The sequence below is a fragment of the Schistocerca piceifrons genome, chromosome 1, assembly GCF_021461385.2.
Source record: "Schistocerca piceifrons isolate TAMUIC-IGC-003096 chromosome 1, iqSchPice1.1, whole genome shotgun sequence".
NCBI lineage: Eukaryota > Metazoa > Arthropoda > Insecta > Orthoptera > Acrididae > Schistocerca > Schistocerca piceifrons.
Genome location: NC_060138.1, coordinates 260,633,805 through 260,646,063, shown reverse-complemented (window position 1 = coordinate 260,646,063; position 12,259 = coordinate 260,633,805). Strand labels below are relative to the sequence as shown.

General features: G+C 42.6%; 1 protein-coding gene and 1 non-coding gene across 2 annotated transcripts in view; one reads left to right on the top strand and one right to left on the bottom strand.

The window, feature by feature from the left end:
- Positions 1-12,259, bottom strand: part of LOC124709827 (hemicentin-1-like) — a 432,676-nt gene that overhangs the window by 317,436 nt on the left and 102,981 nt on the right. The gene's annotated exons all lie outside the window — the stretch shown is intronic.
- Positions 8,910-8,984, top strand: Trnas-uga. The gene has a single exon. It is a non-coding gene; the product is annotated as a tRNA-Ser (tRNA).

Genomic DNA, 12,259 nt, shown 5'->3' with positions numbered 1-12,259 from the left:
ATAGTAAGTGAACATTCGTCATAATGAACAACAAGATCCTCGAGATAGTTTTTTTAATTAAAGTTCCTGAAGTATTATTTAAACAAATCAAAGAACAGCTCTCAGAATCACTGGATGACCGCTACCTAGTGATTATGGCTAGGAGGAACCCTGATAGCAATGCTACCATGTTGCATGTTGAATAATGCTTTTCGTGCAGCCACAAGACGTCGTATTACGACTCAGACCGTTCGCAATAGGCTTCATGATGCGCAACTTCACTCCCAACGTTCATGGCAAGGTCCATCTTTGCAACCACGACACCATTCAGTGCGCTATAGATGCGCCCAAGAACACGTCCTATGGACCGCTGAGGATTGGCATCACGTTCCCTTCACCGATAAGTGTCGCATATGCCTTCTACCAGACAATCGTCGGAGAGGTGAATGGAGGCAACCCGATAAGTCTGAACTCATAAGGCACACTGTCCAGCAAGTACAGCAATGTGGAGGTTCCCTGATGTTTTGGGGTGACTTTATGTGGGGCCAGCGTACGCCAATGGTGGTCTTTGAAGCCGCTGTAACGGCTGTACGATACGTGAATGCCATCGTCCGACCGATAGTGCAACCTTATCAGCAGAATATTGGCGAGGCGTTCGTCTTCATGCACGACAATTAGCGCCACCATCGTGCACATCTTGTGAATGACTTCCTTCAGGATAAGGACATCGCTCGACTAGAGTGGGCAGCATGTTCTCCAGACATGGATCCTATTGAACATGCCTGGGATAGATTGAAAAGGGCTGTTTGTGGACGACGTGACCCACCAACCACTCTGAGGGATCTACGCCGAATCGCCGCTGAGAAGTGGGACAATCTGGACCAACACTGCCTCGATGAACTTGTGGATAGTATGCCAAGACGAATACAGGCATGTATCAATGCAAGAGGACGTGCTACTGGGTATTAGAGGTACCGGTGTGTACAGCAATCTGGACAAGCACCTCTGAAGATCTCGCTGTATGGTGGTACAACATGCAATGTGTGGTTTCCATGAGCAATAAAATAGTCGCAAATGATGTTTATGTTGATCTCTATTCCAATTTTCTGTACTAGTTCCGTAACTCTCGGAACCAAGGAGATGGAAAACTGTTTTTGATGTGTTTATCTAAAGAAGCGCGCAGGCTCTGCCTGTCGAGTGTTTAAATGTCATGAAGCGGAGGGCAGCAGTCGAAATATCGACAGGTGTCCATGCAGCGGCATTTCCGAAAGTTCTTTACATATTTTATACGCCCGCCGTATCTCAAGTTTCACATTATTTTATCCTATGTGGAGGATAAGTGTCGTTGCCAATGGATGTAGGATAAATTTCGCTTTGGCAATATGCGGTATTCTTTCATTTTTGTCACAGTTTCGAGACGATAATGGTCTTTCTATCTTTGCCAAAGCCGTGCATCATATTAATTATTCTGCCGCTAATCGCATTAATCAATGCTCTGGTTTAGCTCTTCTTCGTGAAAGCATTCATTAACCCACCGACAGTTCGATTTTGTCTCGAGGAATTATTGCGGCTTCAGTTGATGATTGGTTCGAAAATCTCGGTATTTTATCCGGACTGGCTGCATCGTGTTTCTTGGCTGTAGTCTGGCTAGGAATCAAATTTTGTAACTGTCCGTCATTCGGATAGGTGTGGCCGTTTCTGTGGCGTGGAGTGCAATCTTGCAACCAGATTTTCTGTGAAAAGTCTAATAGAGAGAGCTTTGAACTACGCAGCTTTATCGGTTGTGGGAAAGGTTTAAAGTCTGCTCTCAAGCCCAAGTGTAAACTGCTCTGTTGAACAGACAATTTTCATCTACGTCTTGTTGCTGCTGAGGAGGTTAGGAGAGAAGCATGACGAGTGTTGACTGGTGCATGGTCACCCAAGAGTGATAATACAACGGCTGGGATTGTTGTTTCACGTTCAGTTTTGATGGATCGTGGTGTTTGTTATCTTAGTCATGAAAGTGCAATCCTACGGTTGCGCTGGACACAGAGAATCATGTTCCCAGCATGTAGTACGTGATCCAGAGTATTGCAAACTCTATGTTGACCCGGCAAAATGGTCTAAGAGGAAGCGTAACAGCCTCCTGAGATAAGTACCTTGTTGCAAGAACTAACAAAAGTATTTACTTTTACCCTGCCTCTTAGATAATATGTCCTGAAAATTATATGACCTTCCGAAGATTCACAAGAAAAGAGGTTTCTCGTAGTTCCATTATTATTAACATCGGTGCTTCAACATAGCTCGTAACAAAACACCTTACTACGTTGTTTATTCTACAAAAAGGTGGGTGTATACACCATATTATGTACTCTAAAGCATTATTTCATCGATTAGAGGGATCACATTTGAATGACTCAGATACTGTAGTAAGTTTTGATGTGTTCTCTTTTCTTCACTTGCGTTAATCTGTCTGATTCGTTATCGTTAACTGAGGCTAGGTTTTGCGTTGGATTAAAAAGCCTGTACGGACTTCCACAAAATTTTTATTCAGGGACCAGTTCAGTGAACGGACAGATGGGCAGAGATGGGAAGCCATTTCTCACATAGAACTGTCGATCTTACTATGGAAGACTTAGAGAAACGTGCTCCGAAAATGGTGGAATTGAAACTTGTGTGCTCCTTCTGACATGAAAAGACGCTTACAAAAATAAGCTTTCTAGAACATTTAAATTCCATTCACCAGAACATTTGGTTCATGATGGACGTGGAAAACCATGGCTGCCTTCTCATGCTCCATGTGCTCGTCATGAGAAATTTGATGGTCCGTTCTTTGGGACATGCTTCTTTCTTACTTCTTTTAAGTCATAAGTCTACTGACTGGTTTCATACTGCATGACACGATTTCCTCTCCTGTTCCAACCTCTTCATCTCAGAGCAACACTTGCTAGATGTATTCAAATCTCTGTCTTCGACTGCCGTTTTTGCTGTCTGCAGGTCCCTCTAGTACCATGGAAGTCATTCTCTAACGTCTTAACAGGTATCCTGCTATACCGTCCCTCTTCCATGTCAGTGTAGCCCATATATTCGTTTCCAATGCACGTCTGCGCAGAACCACTTCATTCCTTATCATCCCACCTACGTTTCAACATTCGTCTGTAGCACCATTCTCTTCTATTCCTGCTTTGCCACAGTCCATGATTCGATAACATACAATGCTGTGATCCAAATGTACACTATCAGAAATGTCTTCTTCAAATTAAGGCCTATGTCTGATATTAGTACACTTCTCTTCGCCAGGGATACACTCTTTGCAGTGTTAGTCTGCTTTTGATGTCCTCCTTGATCTGTACGTCATGAGTTACTTTGTTGCCTAGGTACCAGAATTTCTTAACGTCTTCTGCTTCATGGCAAACAGTCCTAATGTTACGTTTCTCGCTGTTCTCGTTTCTGCTACTTCTCACCACTTTCATCTTTCTTCGATTTACTCTCAATCCGTATTCTGTGCTCATTAGACTCTTCATTCCATTCAGCAAATCGTGTCATTTTTCTTTACTTTTCCTCAGCATGGCAATGTCATCAGTGAATTACATCACAGACGTCCTTTCACCTCGAATTTCAGTTTCGATCCTGAACCTTTGTTTTATTTGCATCATTCCTTCTTCGATGCACAGATTGAACAGCAGGAGTGAAAGACTACATCCCTTTTGAATTCGAACACTTCGTCCTTGGTCGTCCAGACTTAGCATTCCCTCTTGCTTCTTGAACATATTGTTTATTACCCGTCTTTCCCCATTGCACATCATTATTTTTCTTAGATTTTCGGACATCCTGCGCCATTTTGCGTTGCGGAATACTTTCTCTACGTCAACAGATCCTATGAAGGTGTCTTAATTTTTCTTTAATCTGCATCCATTATTAATCACAATGTCAGAAATGTCTCTCTGGAGCCTTTACCTTTCCTAAAGCGAAACTGATCGCCATCTAATACATCCTCAAATTTCTTTTTAATTCTCCTGTATATTATTCTTGTCAGTAACTTGAATGCATGAGCTGTTAAGCCTATTGCAAAATAATTCTCTACACACCAACGTGAATAGTCGATTTTTTGCCACTTCCCCAATGATCTTCGAAATTCTGATGTAAAGTGATCTACCCCTTCTGCCTTATTTGATCTTCAGTCCTCCAAAGCTCTCTCAAATTCTTATACTGGAGCCCCTACCTTTTATAAATCGAGCCCTGTTACTTTGTCTATCAAATCGGACGCATCTTCACAACTGTACAGTTCTTCAGTGGACTCTTTTCACCTATCAGCACTCTTCTGCGCATTTAGCAGCGGAATTCCCATTGCACTCTTGACACCACTACCCTTGCTATTAATTTCAGGAAATGTTTTGACTTTCCTGTATGCTGAGTAGGTCCGTCCGACCTTAGTTTAGTTAGGTTTAGGTAGTTCTAAGTCTAGGGGACTGATGACCTTAGATGTTAAGTCACGTGGTGCTTAGATCCATTTGAACCTTTTTTTTTAGCTATTCCTTGTTGCTGTATCTATAGTTTTAGAGAACTTCAAACGTATCTCGTCATTACTTAGTAGGTTACTTCCGCACCTCACTTCTTTGGATATTGATTCTTCCTCTCTAATCTCTTTAACTTCAGCCTACTCTTCATCACTACTACAGAGTGATCTGTGACTATATCTGCTCATGGGCACAGTTTCAGTCCGGTACCTGAGTTTGGAATCCCAGTCCCACCAAAATGTAATCTTACCGAAATCTTTCCATATCACCCGATCTTTTTCAAGTATACGTCATCGTCTTGTGATCTTTCAAGAGAGTAATCGCAATTACTGGCTGAAATTTATTACAGAGCTTATTTAGTCTTTCTCCTCATTCTTGTCCCAAGCCACTCCTTCAAGTACATCTTCATTCCTGTCCCACATGACTATTAGGTTTTCATCTCTCTTTACGTACTGTATATCTCTTTCAATATCACATACTTTCTCTATCTCTTCTTCTTCGGCTTGCGGCGTCGGCATGTTTAACTGGGCTCATCGTTGTCGGTGTCCGTTTGCTGATAGTTCTTATAAGAACAAACCTATCAATGACTGTTCACAGTAACACGCATTTCACCTTATCTTCCTATTCATAAAGAATTCTACTTTCGTTATACCATTTTCTTCTGCTGTTGATATTATCCTATACTCATCTGACCATAAACCTTGTTCTCTTTCCATTTCACTTAACTGTCCCCTACTATATGTCGATTGCTTTTCTTTTCCGTTTTCAGATTTGCTAGCTTCTCTACCACGTCTAAGATCTGACACCCCACGCCGCGACTCTTAGAATTTTGTCCTTTCTTTGGCTATTAAACCTTTTTTCATGGTCATCTCTCCCTTGGCAGCCGCGTCTCGGAAGTCCTTGACCGACATTGCCATTTATAGGACGACAACTCCCAGTGACTTGTATCGCCAGCTGACAGTTTTCAATACGCAGTTCAACGTAAATCGGTACTTTGTAACTTTTTACAGAGAGCACACGTCATCTCAGTCACCAAACGTTTGTCAAGTTAGCCCACCTCAACGTCACGTTTTGTCCGAAATCTTACAGTGAAAGACTGATCAAACGAGCATTGCGCTATCTACCAACCATGGGTCAGGTGGGTGATGAAAATAAAAAGGTACCACCTAAGCCTTCGACCTTTTTCCCGACACAGTTAGCATTTCATCTGCGATTCATCGTATTCTGAGGAAACGCAGTGTGTTTTTCGAACAGCATCTAAATTGGAGGCGTTTTAGGCCACGTACAGGATGGATTTGTTTTGCCTAAGAAAAGTTCCTACAGAATCCCTTGCAATGGTGGCATTTCATACATTTGCCAGGCCATCAGGGCCGTTGAGGAACTGTATATTGAACATACATGCTTGCAACATCCGAGAAAATCTCCTGCTGCAGAACATTGCGTCGGCTTCGTCATCCTGCAAAATATAACCATAAGGACATTCAGGCGGGTCCTTTCAGCTGTAGAGATACTGCTATTAATGAAGCAGTTGTGTTTAAATTAGTAAGTGACCTCATAAGCAGAGACGAAGGATTTTGCTCCAACTCTGCTTGGAATGTTGTTCTCTCCCTGGTCAATGAGAGAGGGACAGAGTTAATACTATTTTCCCACTAGCTCGTGGTTAATATTCACTGTCGATGACTTCTGACGGTGGTCATATTTCGTAATATGAAGTTTGCGGTGTATGTATGTTATTCTTCAAGTGGCCCAGTTATGGAGGTGTTAAAAGCCTCTTGGTGCATCTGTGCCTTTGAGATCACGGGGAGGCCCACTGTTGAAAACGGCAGCCGGTTACATTTCAGCAATCTGTTTGAAAATTTTATTGTTCTTAAGGGAGTGACTTCTTCAAATGCGAAAATAGCTTCCAGTGTGCCAGTGTAAAGAGTTATATGGATATACTGATCGTAGTACATGTTATTGATCTGAAGGCTGAACTTCGACAGCTGCTTGATTTTGTTCATGGGTGGTGCTGTTGTACCTATTAAGCATCTCCTCACGAAAATTGCAGCAAAATGTTTGGGATCCTCTGAGAATCAATACGTGATGCATGAACTGTCGTATAATCCTCACTGTTAACAAATGTGGCGTATTCACAAAAATAGCCTGAATAGCGGAAAAATGCTTCTGTCGGAGCACACGAAACGCTAATGGGTTCCTCTTTTAAAAGACTGTGACTGAAAAGTGGGGTACCTGTTGCCTCGTTCTACCTGCCAATAGATCTTTAAAATTTCCCCAGAAATTTTGGCATGCGAACATAATAGCGCTCTTTTCAACATGTAACTCATATCTTTCTCTCACAAACTCCCCTAATCCTGTGTCGTTTCACAAGTCACTATCTCTCTTTTTGTGCCATCTCACAGACACCGCCACTCACTATCATGGGCTCTTCCACTTTCTCTTTCACTTTATTCCTTTCTCACTGGCGCTGTCTACTTCACTCTTTTCCTAGCTCTTTTCTTCCACTGTCAACTATGTTCCACTGACTTTGTGCTCCTATCTTTCCTCTATCACTGCCGTTGTCTCCTTCGCTCCTTCTGTACCACAACGACTATCTGCTATCTTGCTGTCTTTCAGTATTTCTTACTTTTTCGTCATTTTGCTTCAGCCAGTGTCTCCTCCCTTAGCATAAAAAAACGTCATATTCGCCTGTCAAAATTTTAGCGAAAATTTTTAAAGTTCCTGGGGAAGATAGAATGAGGCATCTAGGATCCAACTTTTCTGTCAGCCTTTTAAAAATAGCTTGTTAAACTTATCTTGCTCTCATAGGAGCATTTCTCCACTGGTTCATTATATCCTCCCCTACATCAGAGCATGTCTCACACACAAGAAAAGAGCTTTATGGGTCAGTACAATTTAGATAGTTTACTTAGGTGAAACTGAAATATCTCTAAACTAATTTTACACTTTAGATCGGCTTTTACGTTATCAAAATTTTGCATGTGATTCGGTACTATAACGTAGGTTTCCCAGAACCCTCTTGATGGTAACGAAGACAATTTACAGCATGTTTCTTCTTGCTACATCACTTCATACACTACGTTTTCGCTTCACACCGGATTTTACGTGCGTATTTTCAGTGTACAAGTAAGGAAATTTTGAACCTCTGTATATCGGAAGAGGGTGAAGATATCAAGAAAATTTTCAAGGTTTTTTGAGATCAGGATCTTGGGAATACAAAGTAAAAATTTCAGCCATTTGCTGAACGTAGCCATTTTGGAATCTTAGTAACAAAAACCATGTTTTTTGGATTTTTTCAGAAACTGCCCATAAAATGAATGAAACCTCCATACCCTCCTTAAGGAGCACCACACATCTCTTACAATGTAAAAAGAACCAGCCGACTTCCCCCATTTTCCTAAGCTGGAAAACCTGTGTAATATTCAACCTTTAAGCCTGTGCTGTAGAATGGTTAAAGTAAGACTGCCAGTTTCTTGGATATACAAATGATTCGTAGTCCAAGGGTTATCCGAAACCTTTCTGTAACGACTCGAACCTGAGATATGAGTCCCGGAAACAAGACCTCTCTATGCAGTTTTTTGGAACATATAAGGTAGTGCATGCTATCGCAAGCGTGCCAACACACACATTCTTACATAATAGGATTCCAGTCAGTGGAAATGGTCATGTCCCTCTAGTATCAAGGCGTATGCACTCGGTAATCAAGGATCAACCACGTAAAACAAATTATAGAGCAAGCATATGCCAACCTGAGATGATTATGTCCACTGCCCACCTCGCGAATGACTGCCGCCTGGTGGCATTGATGACATTTGCCACAGTAACGACACACGTACACTAATGTGAAAAAAGTCGCACGGACTTTCTAATATCATGTCGGACCCACTTTCGCCCGGCGTAATGAAGTAACGCCAGGTGGCATAGTCTTTCCAAGCCGTTGGAAGTCCACTGCAGAAATACTGAACGACGCTGCCGATATAGCCGTCCATAACTGCAATGGTGTTGCCGGTGCAGGATGTTATGCACGAACTGATCTCTCGATTATGTCCCACAAATGTTAGATGCGATCTGGGTGGCCATATCCTTCGCTCAAATTTTTCCGAATATTGTTCAAGCTAATCACGAACATGACATTGTCGTTTGGGAATATGAAGTCCATGCAAGATTGTAAATGGTCTCCAGGTAGCCGAACGTAACTGTTTCCGGTAAATGATCGGTACAGTTGGACCAGAGGACCCAGTCCATTCCTTGTAAACACCACACACTTCTAGAATGAATGGAAACATCCCCCAGGCTATGGCTAAGCCATGTCTCCTCAATATCCTTTCTTTCAGGAGTGCTAGTTCTGCAAGTTTTGCAGGAGAGCTTCTGTAAAGTTTGGAAGGTAGGAGACGAGGTACTGGCAGAAGTAAAGCTGCGAGGACGGGACGTGTGTAGTGCTTGGGTAGCTCAGTTGGTAGAGCAGTTGCCCGTGAAAGGCAAAGGTCCCGAGTTCGAGTCTCGGCTCGGCACACAGTTTTAACCTGCCAGGAAGTTTCACAGCACACATCATTATGGAGTCCATGGCTCCGTCGGGTCTGAGCCACACTCGAACTATACCATCAGCTCTTTCCAACTGAAATCTGGACTCATCAGATTATACCTTGTGTTCCAGTCATTTAGGGGCCAAACTAGGAGGTTAAGAGCGCAGGAGAGGTGCTGGAGGCGATGTTGTTCTGTTAACAATGGCACTCGCTCAGGTCGTCTGCTGCCGTAGGCTTCGTTCAAATTGTTCAAATGGTTCAAATGGCTCTGAGCACTATGGGACTTAACTTCTGAGGTCATCAGTCCCCTAGACTTAGAACTACTTAAACCTAACCAACCTTGTCCGAGGCAGGATTCGAACCTGCGACCGTAGCGGTTGCGCGGCTCCAGACTGTAGCGCCTAGAACCGCTTGGCCACGCCGGCCGGCCTGCCGTAGGCCATTAACGCCAAATTCCGCGGCATTAGCTAACGGATACGTTCGTCGTACTTCCCACATTGATTTCTGCGGATATTTCTCGCAGTGTTGCTTGTCTGTTAGCACTGACAACTCTACGCAATGCCGGTGCTCTCGGTCATTAAATGAAAACCGTCGGTCACTGCCTCGTCCGTGTGAGAGATAATTCCTGAAATTTGAAATTCTCAGCACGATCTTAATACTCTGGATCTCGGGATATCAAATTCGCCAAGGATTTCCGAAATAGAATGTGAAGTGCGTCTAACTGTAAATATCATTCCTGTGTTTAGAAGTCGTACAATCGGAACCGAGAAGAAAGGAAAACTACCATTTAAATTCCAGCCTAAAACGAGTCGGTGACGGAGAGTAATTCTAGCGATGATAAGGTCGCATATGAGAAAGTAAGTCGATATAAGTGATTTTGACAACAGGCCGTCACAGCCCCGAGCCTCGGAACGTGTATCGCGCTAACGGCTTTTGCGTGCTAGTGTTTTATCTGTGGGAAGTTGTTGATGAATGTCGCAACAACAAATATTTAATGAAGTGCAGGACATCATCGCCTCATCACAGTACGTGAATGTCGGAGACGTGTCCGCTCTGCAAGGTCGGACATGCGGCGATTTTTGGCAGATCTGGTCACACAGTATAATTCTGGTATGGGCAAAAGTGTTTCGGAGCTCATCTCTCAAAGCATGTTATTCAAGCAGGGGCTCCACAGCAGAAAAATTCTTTATGTTCAATTGCTTACGCAACGACTTCGTCAGTTACAATTTAACTGGGAACAAGAGCATCGACACTGGATCCTAGCTCAATTGAATAGTGTAACCTGGTCGCATGTATAGTGTTAAATAAGGTTGGGGATCCTGTCTGCGTTCTTACTCCAGCCGTACGGCTGCTCGAAACATGTACCGCTTCACAGCCAAGGCAAGGAGGCCCAGTGTTATTCTGTGAGTGATGGTCACGTTGGCTTTGATGGGTCCTGTGGCAGTAACTGAAGGATTCAGGGTAGATGTAAAATATATGAACATTATTGCGACAAACTGCAACACTTCGTGATTGACGGTGCTGACATCTTGCAGGATGGCAAGTATTCACGTCACAAGGACGGAATCACGCTACTGCGATCTGAGGTGTAATGGACTCACACTGACGTCTTGGTCACTAATAACGCCTGATTCGTAACCGGCGGAGCATATGTGGGACGCAATCGGAATCCAGCTAAACGCGCATAAACCACCGGCCCGTAATTTACTGGAAATGTTTGCCTTGTACGTACACATCTGGTGCCACGTACATTTGGAAAACTGTCAGGTACTTTTCGAATACACGATGCATAGAACTGCTTCTATGTTGCGTTCCAAAAGCGGAGCCACATACTGTTATGCAGATAGCCATAACGTTGTGGTTCACCGGTGTATTTCATCTAGGAGATGGTTTACAAAACCTATCGTCAGACTATCGTTGGTACTGTTCGTCAGACTGGGATATCAAGTACCGTTAAAAATGATGAAATCCAAAAGAAAGCTATGAATTAGTCACGAGTTGGTATAGCAACCGCGAAAGCGTCAGAGAGACGTAGGTATATACGCTACAAAAATGTACATATAGACATGGAGACCTACCGCTAGGCGTTTTTCCTAAGTCATGTTCTACGAATGAACAGAAAGGAGGGATATACAGTACGACAGGCATGATGGTTCACCCTAAATGCTATCCGCCCGTTGGTTTGAGGAGTATAATAGGGGCAGTCGTAGTCATAGATGTCATCTGGAGAAAATGAAATCATTCTTTTATTTAGTGTACATCAATCCTGACACACGATTAACCCCTGAGGGGTAGATTGTGTGTCCTATGCCACCACTGTTGAACTACCAAACTTTATGATACATTACCTTGGAAATTTTAAGGCAAGTACTTCCAATTTCCCATAATTATTGAATATACCTCGCTGATATACTGAACTGGAATTATATGCAAAATTTATAATATGGTGAGTGTTATGATATTTTTGACAAATTCTTAGCATTCTGGCAGAATTTTGTAAGTAATTGAACATAAAACAATAAAAACATAGGCTATACTTGTCATTCTATTTCCATGTGTGTTGAATAGCATTCTTGGAGTGCTGAAATAATTTCTTGTTTATACCTTCGTTACTTCTTGACATAACGGGTCATATACAGCAAAAAATGAAGTTCTTACGTATTTTGGTTCGAAGTGTTTTAGTTTCTAACTTTTATACAGACTTTTTTCTGACACTTTCGTACGCTATAATTTTCCTGACCCTTTGTCAGTGTCCTCTTCAGCGTAAAAGTCTCTCAGTGCTTGCCTGCTTTATTTCTTGCTTCTTTTGTCATTTGCTGAGCGACAAACTCCATTTGGCCGACAAGAAGCATCTCCACTTCTTGCAGACCTCTGGTTGTGTTCGGCTCTAATCTCATCCCTGCCTTCTCCAGACCCCTAATCTTTTCTTGTAGTATCCACCGTGAAAAGTTATTATAGCCTCAGTTACTGCTAGCATTAGAGTCGTTATACCGGCAAAAACATTTTTAGGCACACGGCACCATACAATATTCCTGAAGGATTTATTCACATTTTGGGTCTTGCCACAGATAAATTTCCTTAGTTGCTCTAGATTTACCTAATCTTTGAATGCAGGTTTAATTGTCATTTTACTGTCATACACTATTAAAGACAACAGCTTGCTTTGACTTGCAGCTTGCACTATGGTATGTAATCACTTCAGACACATCATTCCGCTTATTTATACTCCATTTACAGATAAACGCTTGGTTTCTACGACTTGGA